Source organism: Chlorocebus sabaeus, chromosome 20, assembly GCF_047675955.1.
Source record: "Chlorocebus sabaeus isolate Y175 chromosome 20, mChlSab1.0.hap1, whole genome shotgun sequence".
Lineage (NCBI taxonomy): Eukaryota > Metazoa > Chordata > Mammalia > Primates > Cercopithecidae > Chlorocebus > Chlorocebus sabaeus.
In genome coordinates this window covers 89,345,294-89,358,246 of record NC_132923.1, presented here as the reverse complement: position 1 = coordinate 89,358,246, position 12,953 = coordinate 89,345,294, and the positions used below count along the sequence as shown (strand labels likewise).

Sequence of the window (12,953 nt, the reverse complement as noted above, 5' to 3'; positions counted from 1 at the left end):
CGCTGAAGGCAGCTACCAGGGCACCAGAATTGCGGGTGCCTGTGTGTGTGTGTTGGGGGGGTGGTGGGGAGTCCTGAAAGGGACAGGCTTGCTTGACTCCTCTCTCAGGGGCTCACATGAGGACTTCCTGGAATGGGCCTGGCAGAGGCAGCAGCAGAGAGAGAGCCCTGCCACTGTCCTGAACACTGCAGTGTGATTCAGGGAAGCCATGTGACTTCTCTGGTCCTCTGCTGTGTCATCTGAAAAAGAGGGGATGAAATAAGATAGCCCAGAGTTCCTTCCCAGCTTTTGCAGTGAGGGACTCTAAACTGCAGTATTTCTCTGGCTCATATTTCTTTGACCCTCATGCTGGGTGTCCAAGAGCTTTCCTTCTACACAAAGCCTGCAGCTCATGCCCACACCTCCCTCCTGGGGGAGGCGCTGAGATGCCTTGACATCTAGCCTTCTCATTTCTTAGAATTGTTGAAAAGAAAGTGTATCTCTAGCTTTCCTGATTCAGTCAGAACCTGTGGTGCCCACACACCTTGTGAGAATTAGGAAAAGGTGCCCCTGTGCAGTCATTGCCCAGCATGCTCATAGTTAGGCTGCCGGAGAGGGGATGGTGTCTTTGGAAAAATTGAAAAGAGCAGCCCTTTTTGCCGCCCCTCCCCCAGCCCACCCCCCACAAAAGACACAGCCTTGTGGCAATGCACATAGCTTGGAGAGCAAAACAAGAACTGAATTTTTTAACCACCATTCCACTCTTGGCAGGGTGTCTTGAACAGTGAACAACCTGTACAACTGCACATAATGGACTGTTTTACTGCTTTGGGCTTCTGAAGGGACCAGCATCCATTCTTGCTCCAATAAAAGAAAATAAGCAAACAGAGAGGAATCTTCAGAGAATTCCTTTCCACATGAGCTCCAGGACTCAGCATGGGGTCTGTGAGAGAGGAGGATCATGGATTACTCTACATCATGATTACCAACTTCAGCTAGGACCCATCACAGTCTGCAGCCATTCCGGTGAAGTACACAAGTTCTCTTCTATCTTCTCAGATCTCCACCCACCCTTTCCATCCTATCCCCTTACCCAGAAGACACCTTGTTCCCCAATCATAGAGATGCAGAAGGTGGCACATGACACTTCCATCAGCTTCCCACAACCAAAGCTTTGTCTAGTTGCACCCTCACCATCTCCAGCCACTCAGCCCTTGTCTGCATTCTCTGAATTTCTTCCTGACTTCTTCCCCTGCCTGACTCCTCTCTTCACCACCCTGCCTGACTCCTCTCTTCACCACCCTGCCTGACTCCTCTCTTCACCACCCTGCCTGACTCCTCTCTTCACCACCCTGCCTGACTCCTCTCTTCACCACCCTGCCTGACTCCTCTCTTCACCACCCTGCCTGACTCCTCTCTTCACCACCCTGCCTGACTCCTCTCTTCACCACCCTGCCTGACTCCTCTCTTCACCATTCAGGTCTCCCTTAAGCATAATTCCTTCCAGGGTGAAGAGGAGGTGGTAGGGAGCTTCCCTGAAGCCCTGTGTGCCCCTGTTAGAGAAGAGGTCTATTACAAACTTCAGTAGCTTCCTTTCCTTTTGCATAATACTCTGCATTTGCGATTTACTTCTTCAGTTTCTCTTCTTCCCCAATAGACTGTGGGTGCCCGCGGCAGGGATGGTAAAAGCCTCGTTCACTTGCGACAGCTTCAGTGCCTAGTCCCTAGCCTGGTATGTGAAATGGGGGCAGGGGTGGCATTTACTGTCTGTGGTTGAACAGGTGTGTGACTGTGTGTGAAGTGAGGTGTACATGAATTTGGGAATGAATGCTCTGAGTTCCTGTGCCTTGCTCCTCTTGACCTCATTTGCAACAGGGACCCATGGATCCCACAAAGATAAAAAATGGAAGGAACAGTACAGATTGTCCAAGTCCATTATGCTATTCTACCGCATAGGAAACTGAGATCCAGAGAGAGTAAAGAGGAATGGGCCTGCCTAACGTCACGTGACCAGCGAACAGCAGAACCTGAGGTCCAAGCAGGGCTCCTTGCCCTGGTCTAGGGCCCAGAGGAGAGAGGTCGTTCAAGAGAAAAGTTCTTGGGAGTAACTCCTGTAATACTAAATGGTACCTCCATGTGCACATCCATTTAAGCTTCTGAAACACTACCACTGCACCCTCTCCTAGCTCTGCAAGGTAGGCCATGCATGGCTAGCCAGCCCCTCTGTTCAAATGGAGAAACTGAGCCCTGTGCTTCTTGAGTGTGGCTGGGGCTGCTGCTTCCCTCCCGTATTCCTGGAGAAGACCGCCTCAAAGGAAGTGAAGCTACTTTTGAATGTGTGTGTGTGTGTGTGTGTGTGTATGTATGAAATGGGGGAGTTTTCAGCATCAGCTGAGGATGGAGAGGGGGGCTGCTTCAGGGGGGCCTAGAATAATAGATTAAGGAGTTTGGTTTTGCCCAGCAGTGGAATGGGAGCTACCAAAGGTGTTTGGTCTGAGGGTGCCATGCTGGAAGTAGGTTTTCAGGAAGGCACCTCTGGTACGTGGGAGGGTGGGTGTGAATCTGAGACTCAGGTGGGGGGTGCAAGCTTGATTTCTCTCCTCTGTTAGGTGGGCTGCTGGCAGGCTGCTGGGCAGGGCAGGATGGGTGGAAGGTGGATAGTGGGGGTGAGCTCCTTAAGAACATTGTCAGCCTTCAGCCTGTGGAAGGACAAAGAGCTCACGTTTGGGAGCAGCCAGCCAGCATGTGTCCTGGGACTGGGCTTCCTAGCCACACACTCTTGTAAGGAATCCCACCCGGAGCTGTTCCTCCCAGGCCCAGCCCTCTGGGGAGTGGGGAAGGCGGGGCCTGGCCATTTGCACTGCTGGGAACCAGGTGGGATGTCAGGGTCCCTTTTACTGTGCTGCCAGGAGTGCTGAGGGAGCTTGGTGTGTAGGGTGTGTGCCCGTGAGAGTAAGACAGACTGGGGGCACCTGAGAGAGGTGTGTACGAGTGTGAGGCTGTGTGTGCTTGTGAATAAGAGGACATCTCTTGAAATGTGTGTGAAGCTGAGTGTGGGTGAGTGTGAGGCCTCTGTGCATGAGCATGAAATGGCACAGCAATGACAGGGTGTGTGTGTGTGAGAGTGAGTCTGTGAGGTGAAGGTGAGTGTGCTTGTGTAACTTTGTGTGTGCCTGTGGGGTGAAGGGGTGTGTGTAACTCTGTAGTATATGGGTGTGTGTGAGCCTGTGAGATGAAGGTGTGTGTGTGTAACTGTGTTGTGTTTGTCATGTGAGTCTATGAGATGAAGGTGAGTGTGCATGTGTAACTGTGTTGTGTTTGTCGTGTGACTCTGTGAGGTGAAGGTGAGTGTGTGTGTGTGTAACTGTGTTGTGTGTGAGTCTGAGGTGAAGGTGAGTGTGTGTAACTGTGTTGTGTGTGTAGTGTGCGCGTGGGTCTGTGAGGTGAAGGTGTGTTTGCGTGTGTAACTGCATGGTGTGTGTGTGTGAAATTCTGTGTTGTGTGTGCACAGCCAGCAGCAGGTAGAGGCAGGGAGGCCTGGTGGAGCCCACCTGCTTCCTGGTGACCCCAATTGTTCCCAAGGGTTATCTTCCTTTGAAGTGGGCGGCAGGAAGGAGAGGCACTGAAGGCTGGCAGTGAGGGACCAGCTCAGAGCCCAGAAGCCCTTCTCAGGGGTTCAAGCATCTGGGGCGCAGAGGCCCTCGGAGATCCTGCTGCCCGGCTACAGCTCACCTGCAGTGCCTGCAATGCAGCTGGGGCTGAACAGGCTAGTGCTGTAGCTGTAGGCCCCGCCAGGGCATCTGCCTGCTACACCTGCTGCCCTGACCTGTGCTGCTCCTTGTTGTAGCTGAGCCCAGGACTGGGGCAAAGGGACTCAGGAAAACCTTGCCAGGTGAGCAGTTTTTGGAGCTGGCAGCAGCCCTAGCTGTCAACTGGGACAGGGACTCAAATCCCAATTTGGGTCTTTCAGTGGAGACAGACAGTGCTCAAAATAAAATGAAACAAAACCTGGACTGGAACTCAGTAGTCATGGCCCAGAGGCCCACGTCTGTCGCAGACCTGCTGTGTGATCTTGAGTAAGCCCTTTGCCCTCTCTGGGTGCCAAATGGATGAGCCTGGATGCCCTCTCAAGATCAGAGGGAACGATGAGGCCTGTCTGACCTCCCAGCTTCAGAGACAAAGTCCTGTGACTCATTGAACGTAATTTTATCTCCCAGCTCCTGAGCGCGGGTGCTGAGTGGGATTCAGTGAAGGGCTGGCACACGCAGAGGGCATCAGGAAGTGCTAGAGGAACTGGAGTGGCGACTGATCCCCTCGTGGGGAAGACGACTGGGTCTATGCCCCAGATAATTGGCTGGGCACAGACTTCATCCACAGGCCCTGGGAGAGGGAGGGAGAAGGGGAGGCAGGGCTGCCACTAGCCCTTAGGACGCGTTCGTGCGAATTAGAACAATTAGAAAAAGACGCTCAGTGGGTGGAGCATCCTGGCAAAACGGGACTGGAGAAGGTTCTGCGCGCGCCTGCCAGGTACCAGGGAAGGCCTCCTGGCCATCCTGCGCGGAAGGGTTATCAGCCCGGCTTATTAGATGAGGCGGCGCCGGCAGTAGAGGAGGCCGTCTTGCAGCGCCGGGGCCCGCACCTCCTGCTCCGCGGCCCGCCGCCGCCAGCCTGGGGCTGACCTCTCAGAGCAGGGCGGAGGATTTTCACAGCACAGCTTCCCGAGAGAGCGGGATTAAGGGGAACTGCTCGGGTGGGCCAGAGCCAGGTGCTAGGGGGAGACCGGGCGGAAACCCAAAACCTCTGCAGCTGTTTCCAGTTTGCCGCCCTGGCTGGACCGCGGTGGCTGCGTGCACAGCGAGCAAGGCTGCGCGGGCCTGGAGCGCCCACGGGGCGCGGGCCCTGTGTCTGTCTCCCCCCGCCCCGCGGGACTCTCTCTCGTCCTCTCTGTCTCGGTGGGGCTCAGTCTGTCTCTCGTTTTCTCTCCCTGTTTCTAAGATCTCGTGGAATCAAAGACATTGTGGAGGTCTCTGGTCCCTCTGAAAGGGGGATACTGGGTTCTCCCGATCCCACGCTTTGCCTTCTAGAGCTTGCTGACCTGGACACCCCCGACCCCATCCCCCCACCCGTCCCCCAACCCTGACCCCACCCCTCGGCCCGCCGGCCCGCGGCCCCCTGGCCCCTGGCTCCTGGCCCTGTTGCACTCCCATGCAGAGAGGCGGCCCTCCAAGCCCAGGGCTCAGAGCTCAGGTCAGGAGTCCTGGTAAGGGCTTTGGGGAGAGGCTTTGCCTCCCAGCCAAGCTCTGCCCTTCATGCCTACATTCTCCTCTCCTGGGCATCTTTTCCACCTGCATGCACCCCTAAGCCCCAGGCTGACCCCATGGGAGTCCCTATGAGGGGCCAGGGTCCTAGCACTGACTTTATACTCTAGGCAGAGGCAGGAAACCTCCAAGCCCCACTCCCACCCAGGAGCCAAACCCTGGAGACAGCTCAGACAGAGACTGAGCAGTAGTGGAAGAGCCAGGGACTGGGCTGTGGGGTCACATAGATCTTGGTGCAAATTCTCCTTTGCTGCTTACTAGCTGTGCTCCCTTGAACAGACACCTTGAGCCTCAGTTCTAAGATGAGGGTGTACTTAGGAAGCAGTGGGTGCAGTGCTTGGCACAGAATAGACTTCAGGACACAGGGGTTCTGCTCAATCCCTCTACAGCCCAATACTCCATATGATCCCGTCACTGTCCTGTTCTAATGCCTTCCATGGCTCCCTAGTACCTATAGAATAACCCAAATCCCTCTATTGACAGTACAGGCCTTCCATGATGGCTTCCAAATCTACCTTTCATACTCTTATCTCATAAGAACTAGAGAGAGGCTGAAACAACACACTCCATGTTCTCCTACCGCCATGCTTTTCCTCAGTCAGGGAACTGTGAAACTGTCACCAGGAACACATTTCCCACAACCTCCTGCTTGCCCACGTATTTATGCAACTTAAGGTCTGCAAGGCCTTGCCTGGTGCCTTCCCTAGTCAATCTGCCAGAAAAGTGTGGTTTATTCCTTGCTTCACTTGACCATGCAGCTTCAGAATCAACCAGGCCCTCAGCTGGGCAATGGGGTCAGAGAAGAGCAAGACCGGCCATATACTTGGGTGGCTCCAGTATGGTGGGTTGGACCAGCTTCATCCCTGGCATCTGGCAGGTGCGGTGGTCTGCCAGGGAGGGGAGCACATGAGCAGGTGGCAAGGGCACCTGGCAGGAGCTGAAGTAGGTACTCTCCAAGAGCTGGCTCTGGCCCTGTCTTCTCTCCACAGCGTGTGTCCCCACCAGCCCTCATCACTTACCAACTCCTCCACAGTAGAACTCCTGGGTTGAGCCTTAGAGTTTAAACTTCAAGTCACAAGCCAGGGGCTGAGGCCACTGGCTTGCCACCTGATATAGTTTGGGTATGTGTCCCCTCCAAATCTCATGGTGAAATTTGATCCCGGTGTTGATGATGGGGCCTAATGGGAGGTGTTTGGGTCGTGGGGGTGGGTCCCTCATGAATGGCTTGTTGCTGTCCCTGAAGTAATGAGTGCGTTACTATTAGTTCACTGGAGAGCTGGTGTTTAAAAGAGCCTGGCACTCCCTCCCCACTTTCTTGCTCTATCGCTTGCTATGTGACACACCTGCTCCCCCTTCACCTTCTGCCATGATTGGAAGCTGCCTCGGCCTTCACCAGAAGCAGGTGCTGGTGCCATGCTTCTTGAATAGCCTGCAGAACCATAAGCCAAGCAAACCTCTTTACTTTATAAATTATCAAGCTGCAAGTATTCCTTTATAGGAATGTAAAATGGACTAAGACCACCTTAGACAGGAAGCCCCTCCACAAGCAGGTTCTCCAGCTTCCACTAGCTCTCCTTTAGGCCAAGGAACTCAACACCCCCCGATGGGTGGGGGAAGAGTCAGCTACATCCACGTTTGAATTTTGCTTTCATTGCTTCCTTGCTTTAAAACCTTGGGCAACTTCCTTAACCTGCTGTAGCCTCAGCTGCTGCTTCTGGAAAATGACGATAAATAGAGATAATATAATCGGAGGTAATATAGAACAGTGCTTCTTAAACTTTAGTGTGCATCACCTGGAGGGCTTGTGAAAACAAACTGCTGTACTCCACCCAGGAAATTTTGATTCAGTAGGTCTGGGATGGGGGTCCAAGAATTTGCATTTCTGACCTGCTCCCACATGACAGCTGATGGCTGCCAGACTGCAGACCAACTGGCACCGATGTAGAAAAATGGGCCAATACTGTTGTATTAGTCAATTCTCACACTGCTATAAAGAACTAACTAAGACAAGGTAATTTATAAAGAAAAGAGGTTTAATTGACTCACAGTGCCACAGGCTGTACAGGAGGCATGGCTGGGGAGGCCTAAGGAAAGTTACGATCATGGTGGAAGGGTGAAGGGGAAGCAAGCATGTCTTCAGATGGTGGCAGGGGAGAGAGAGAGAGGGAGAGAGAGAGAGAGAGAGAGAAGCATGAGCGCAAGGGCAAAGGGAGAAGTGCTACATACTTTCAAACAACGAGAACTCATAAGAAGTCAATCACTATCACTAGAACAGCAAGAGGGAAATCTGCCCCCATGATCCAGTCACTTCCCACCAGGTCCCTTCCCTAACATTGTGGATTACAATTCAACACGAGATTTGGGTGGGGACACAGAGCCAAACTGTATCAACTGTCAGTTGCTGTTATAGTGTTAACATGACATGTATCTGGTGCTCTCACCTCTTTGGGACAGAGCCCTAATTTATCTCTTTCCCGCTGACTTGGCCCACCTCACCTGACTGGGCCTGGGCAACAAACACTCTCCCGACTGCAGGCCCAGCAGCCTGTGTTGTCAAAGTCAAGTCCTTATAAACCTGACAGCTGCCCACAAGGCCACAAGATGAACAGTCATTTTGGCTCGGTTCCAGAAGAGACACAGAGGAGCCAGGCCTAGGGTGTGGGGTGGCCAGGGAAGAGGAATCAGCTCAGGCCTATGACAACCCTCCCAGATCACTCACCGAGGCTTCTCCTGGGCTCTGTGGCCACCCCTGGGCCAGGCCACAATCCAGACCCCTACTATTAAAGCATGTCAAGAAGCCACTTTAATTCTCAAACTAAAAAGTCACAATGGCTGACATCACCGAGAGCTGGCTACTTGACACTCTGGGTGGTGTTTGATGTGCTTTTTCTTTAGTTCTGAAAACAGGCTTCTGAGCTTGCACTATTTTTGTCCCTTAAAACTTAGAAGTCATTATCCTCAGCAAACTAACGCAGGGACAGAAAACCAAACACCGCATGTTCTCATTTATAAGTGGGAGCTGAACAATGAGAACACATGGACACAGGGAGAGGAACAACACACACTGGGGTCTGTGGGGGTAGGGGTAGGGGGAGGGAGAGCATCAGGATAAATAGCTAATGCCTACTGGGCTTAATACCTAGGTGATGGGTTGATGGGTGCAGCAAACCACTGTGGCACACGTTTACCTATGTAACAAACCTACACATCCTGCACATGTACCCCGGAACTTAAAATAAAAATAAAAATTAATTTTAAAAAAGTTTAGTGACTTGATCAAGTTCATATAATGAGAAGATAGTACTTGTCTAAAGTCATAGAGTGAGTTTTTTTGTGGGGTGAGAGGCTAGGACCAGGAATCCTCCCCCGGGGTGCTTCCTCTTTTCCTTACATACCTATGACCATGGTGATGGTGGCACGCTCTCTTTGGTGGAAGATTTGAGGTAGCAGTACCAGGTGTGCCACCAAGACGTGAGGAGCTGGCTGTCATTGTAGTACTGTGTGTGTGAGTGTGTGTGCTTATTTTTTGAGTCCTTACTACAAGCCCAACAATACATGCATCTTATCTGAGCCTCAACACACCCTTAATGTAGCCACCATCCTGATCCCCCTTTTAGAGACAAGGTCACTCAGAGCCATCTTTGGTGCTTATCTCCCTAAACATGGAGGCTCTGTACACGTCAGTATTCCGCATCCCACCTCTGACAGTACTGCCCTCACAGAGTGTCCTGGTGACCCTGGGCAGCTGTGTCCCTTTCTTGGTCTCCTCTTCCTTAGTCAAATAAGTGCTGGACCATGATCTTAAAAATCCCATCCATGATTCAGAATGATAAGTGCCTTAATCATGGTGATACCCTGAACTGATCATGGCCCCAGGCTGAGTCTTGATTCTACATGGGGCACTATTGGTCACAGGGGCACATGGAGAGTGGGTGCAGCATTACAACTTTTCTTGAAGGAAAATCTTTTGTCCACAAAGCACCTTTATTCTGTGAATCTATGAAATTCTTGTGTATGTTTATTTAGAATTTGGAAAAGGAAATAGATTCCATTTTTGTTCAGAAAAATAGGATACCAAAATGTCTATAATGAAAGACTTTTAAAGCCACCACTAAATGTGTAAAGCTCCTGACTTCAAAGGCAATGCAGGAAGAATTTGTCCTCAGGGCTCAGAAATGGTGGGTGAGGCTTGCCTTTATACTCACCTCCAAGGCTCTAGGGAAGTTTGAAGATTTGACTTCAGCTTTGTGCAGTCAGGGCCTTTGGCATTGCTTTTAGATTTTATTACCCAAAGAGAATGCGTGTGAGTGTGTGTTGACCTGTCTGTGGGCTAGAGTGTGAGCCTGTGCCAGGATAAGCGTGCATGTGTGATATTTGTGTGCTTGTGGGTGACGCAGGCTGCATGTGACACGCATGGGAGTGTTGAATGTGTCTGACTTTGTGCCTGGGTATGTGGGGTGGCCGATGTGGGGTAAGTGACTCCGGAAGGCCTTGGAGCTCCATGTGTGTTGCAGGGCTCTTCGGGAGTTTGTTGTGGGTTTGTGGAAGGCTATTATGTGAGTTGCGACTGGATAGCAAAGCTGACTGGGACCTGATTAGGACACTAAACAAATACAAGAAACGTATGATCTTCTAAATCTCCCCAAAGCTGAGGTTTGGGTTGATAAAAGGCAACAGTTTGAAAACAGACCATCAAATGAGACCATTTCTGATCTACTTTTTTTTTGCTTTAAAAAAGAAACCAGCCCCAAATGACAGTGCAATTAATGCAAAAGTTCTGGCTTTTACAGAAAAGACATCTCTCTCCAGGGAGTCCAGGGCACAAAGCCAGTCATGAAGCCAGACAGAGGAGTACAGGGACCATAGGATTATATGGCACCCTTGAATTTCCCCCACATTGCCCTCAATGGGTCACTGCCCATCCTGTTGCCACTGCAGGGTAGAAAACACCAGTGACAGTGATAATAACATGCACAGTGAATAGATCAGCCCTTGAGCTTTCCACCTCCCCAGTTCCCATTAGTCCTTGATCACATCTGAGATATAGATGATTGCATCTGAGGGAGAGAGCTAACAGACCAGGAGGAACAATAATTTAAAATAAGCGTAATAAGAGTCCTCGAAGTGACAAAGTGGGATATGGGGACCACGAAGCACGTCCAAGTAATTACAGAGGAGAAACAAGGGGAGATCCTGCATATGAGAGAGTTTATCACCAAAAACCTTCACTAAAGGAACTTCTAAAGGCATATTTGGGAAGAAGGATATTGAACCCAGAAAGAGGAAATGTGATGCAAAAAGGATCGCTGGGTAAGGAAAGTAAATATGAGGATACATTTAAACAAACACTGACTGTCAAACAATAATATAATATTAAGGATTATGACTAATTGGGGGTCAAAAATCAAGGTAGAACCAAAATACTAGAAAGTAATATTGTATAAGATGGGGAGAAGAGTAATTTAAGTTGAAGCATTCTAAAGTCTTTGTGTTGTTGGGGAGGAGGAAAAATATTACTTCATTTTAGATTGTGTTAAGATTGCATGTTAAAAATTTAAAGGCAACTAGTAAAAAAGTAGAAATAAAATGTGTAACTTATAAACCAGTAAAGGAAAAAATGAATTAAAGAAAAGCCTTGATTAATTCAAAAGAGGATGGAAAATGAAAGTAAATAAAGAAGCAAAGAGAAGCAGGGTAAGCAAAAAGCAGACAATAAGATGGTAGATATAAACCCAAATATATGAGGAACTACAGTAAATGTAAATGGATCAAAATCTCTAGTTAAAAGATAAGGATGGTAATATTGGGCAAAAATAAACAAATATGTCTACCCCATTTTGGCTGTATGCTGTTTACCCCAAACACACTTAAAACATAAGGATCCAGATAGGTTAAAAATAAAGTGTTGGAAAAAGATGTCATGAAGATAAGTAAGACTAATGAATGATCCCTTAATCGCCAAATCCAGCAGTTTATTAAAACATTGTGACTAGCTGTGTTTATTTCATTAATGCAAAGATTATGTAACATTTTGAAATCTATTAACTCAATCCCAAATATTAGCAAGTTAAGAGAAAAAAAAACAATGGTCCCAATGAATTAAGAAAAATGATTTTATGAAATTCTATGTCCATTTATGATAAAGTTCTCAGCAAACTAGTAATATAAGGGATATTACCAAACCTGAAAAGTAGTTTCTACCAAGAACTTACAGCTAACACAGTATGTGGTGGGAAAATATTTGAAGCACTTTCTTTAAAATTAGGAATTATGCAAGGATATCTGCAATCACTGCTTCAATTAAACATTACACTGGAATTCCTCACCAGAATAGTAAGGCAAGATAAAGAAACAAACTAGATTGTGATTGATTATGATAGGATATAATGATTTGTGTAGAAATCTAAGAGCATCTACAGACAAACTATTAAAATTAATGAGAACTAAGTGAATTTGCTCACTACAAATAAAATCAACATACAAAAATCAATTGTATTCCCATACCACAACAAAGTATTAAAAATAAATGTTTAAAAAGATAGCATTTATAATATGCACAGAAAAAATAAGGTACTTAGGAATAAATCTAACAAAATACATAAGAGACCTTTTGGGAAAAAATATAAAAATTTAAGTTATCAAAGATCCAAATAAAAATATATAATATTAATGGATAGGAAGAGTTAATGTTATGAAGGTGTCAATTTTCTCTAAATTAATAATATATTTATTAGGATTAAAATAAAATACCAACAGTGTGTGTCTGTGTGTATGTGTGTATATAATTTTTAAAACTTATTCTAAAATTTATATGAAAGAACTAAGGTTCAGTAACAGTTAAACAATTGAAGAAAAGGAACAAGGTGGTTAAATTTGCCCCAGCAAAAAGTAAGACTTATTTTAAAACCTTGGTAATTAAGACAGTGTGTACATCTGGAATAGATACGGTTGTGTAAATCAGCATATTTCTCCTTCTCTTAGAAATCATCCAAAAGCAACAAAAAGGATGAAAAAATAAACTCTATTTTTGGCAAAACTTGAGGACAGGTATTACCCAAGACTCCCAAATATGTGTAAGAATTGTCCAAAGAAGCTGAGATTAGGAAAAAACAAATAGGAGGAAATGAAGAGAAAGAAGCTCCCAGAAAGATCTCTTTGATGAGATAGCTAGGCAAAAATATTCCTCCTAAAAGTAAGGGGTATATATTCAGAGATGCAAAAGCTATATCTCCTATTTTCAAAAACAGGTGCAATAACTGGAGTTAAATGTAATGGGAAAATACTTCTTGGACTTGATTTGGTTGAGAAAAACTGAAGATGCAGGGCTACACAAAAAATCATAAGGGTGAACCTCTTTTCAGAAGCAATTTGTTTCTGTGGCAGCAGAGAACAGGCCCTTCTAGTAAAAACCAGCAAGTGAGGGATTCCATCTTTCCCCAACCAAAGTATTCTCCTATCTGGCAGTGGAAAGTCTAGGAAAACTGAACTCAACTTATTCAGTGCTAGCAAAGATTTTTAGTGCTATGAGGAGTAATAACAAGGATCTAATAGAGCATCAAAACAAAGATATTATAAGAAATGCATCAATACAAAGATAATTTTGTGTACTAAGTTAAAAAGAAAATATTCACAAGTTTATTAATAGGCAAAGACTAC

At 47.5% G+C, this 12,953-nt stretch overlaps 1 long non-coding RNA gene across 1 annotated transcript in view; it reads left to right on the top strand.

Annotated features, from left to right (window-relative positions):
- LOC140709380 (uncharacterized) overlaps positions 1 to 12,953 on the top strand; it is a 170,953-nt gene that overhangs the window by 50,322 nt on the left and 107,678 nt on the right. The window contains exon 2 of the long non-coding RNA XR_012089888.1: positions 751 to 1,005. This is a non-coding gene — a long non-coding RNA (uncharacterized lncRNA). The remainder of the gene's footprint in view (positions 1 to 750; positions 1,006 to 12,953) is intronic.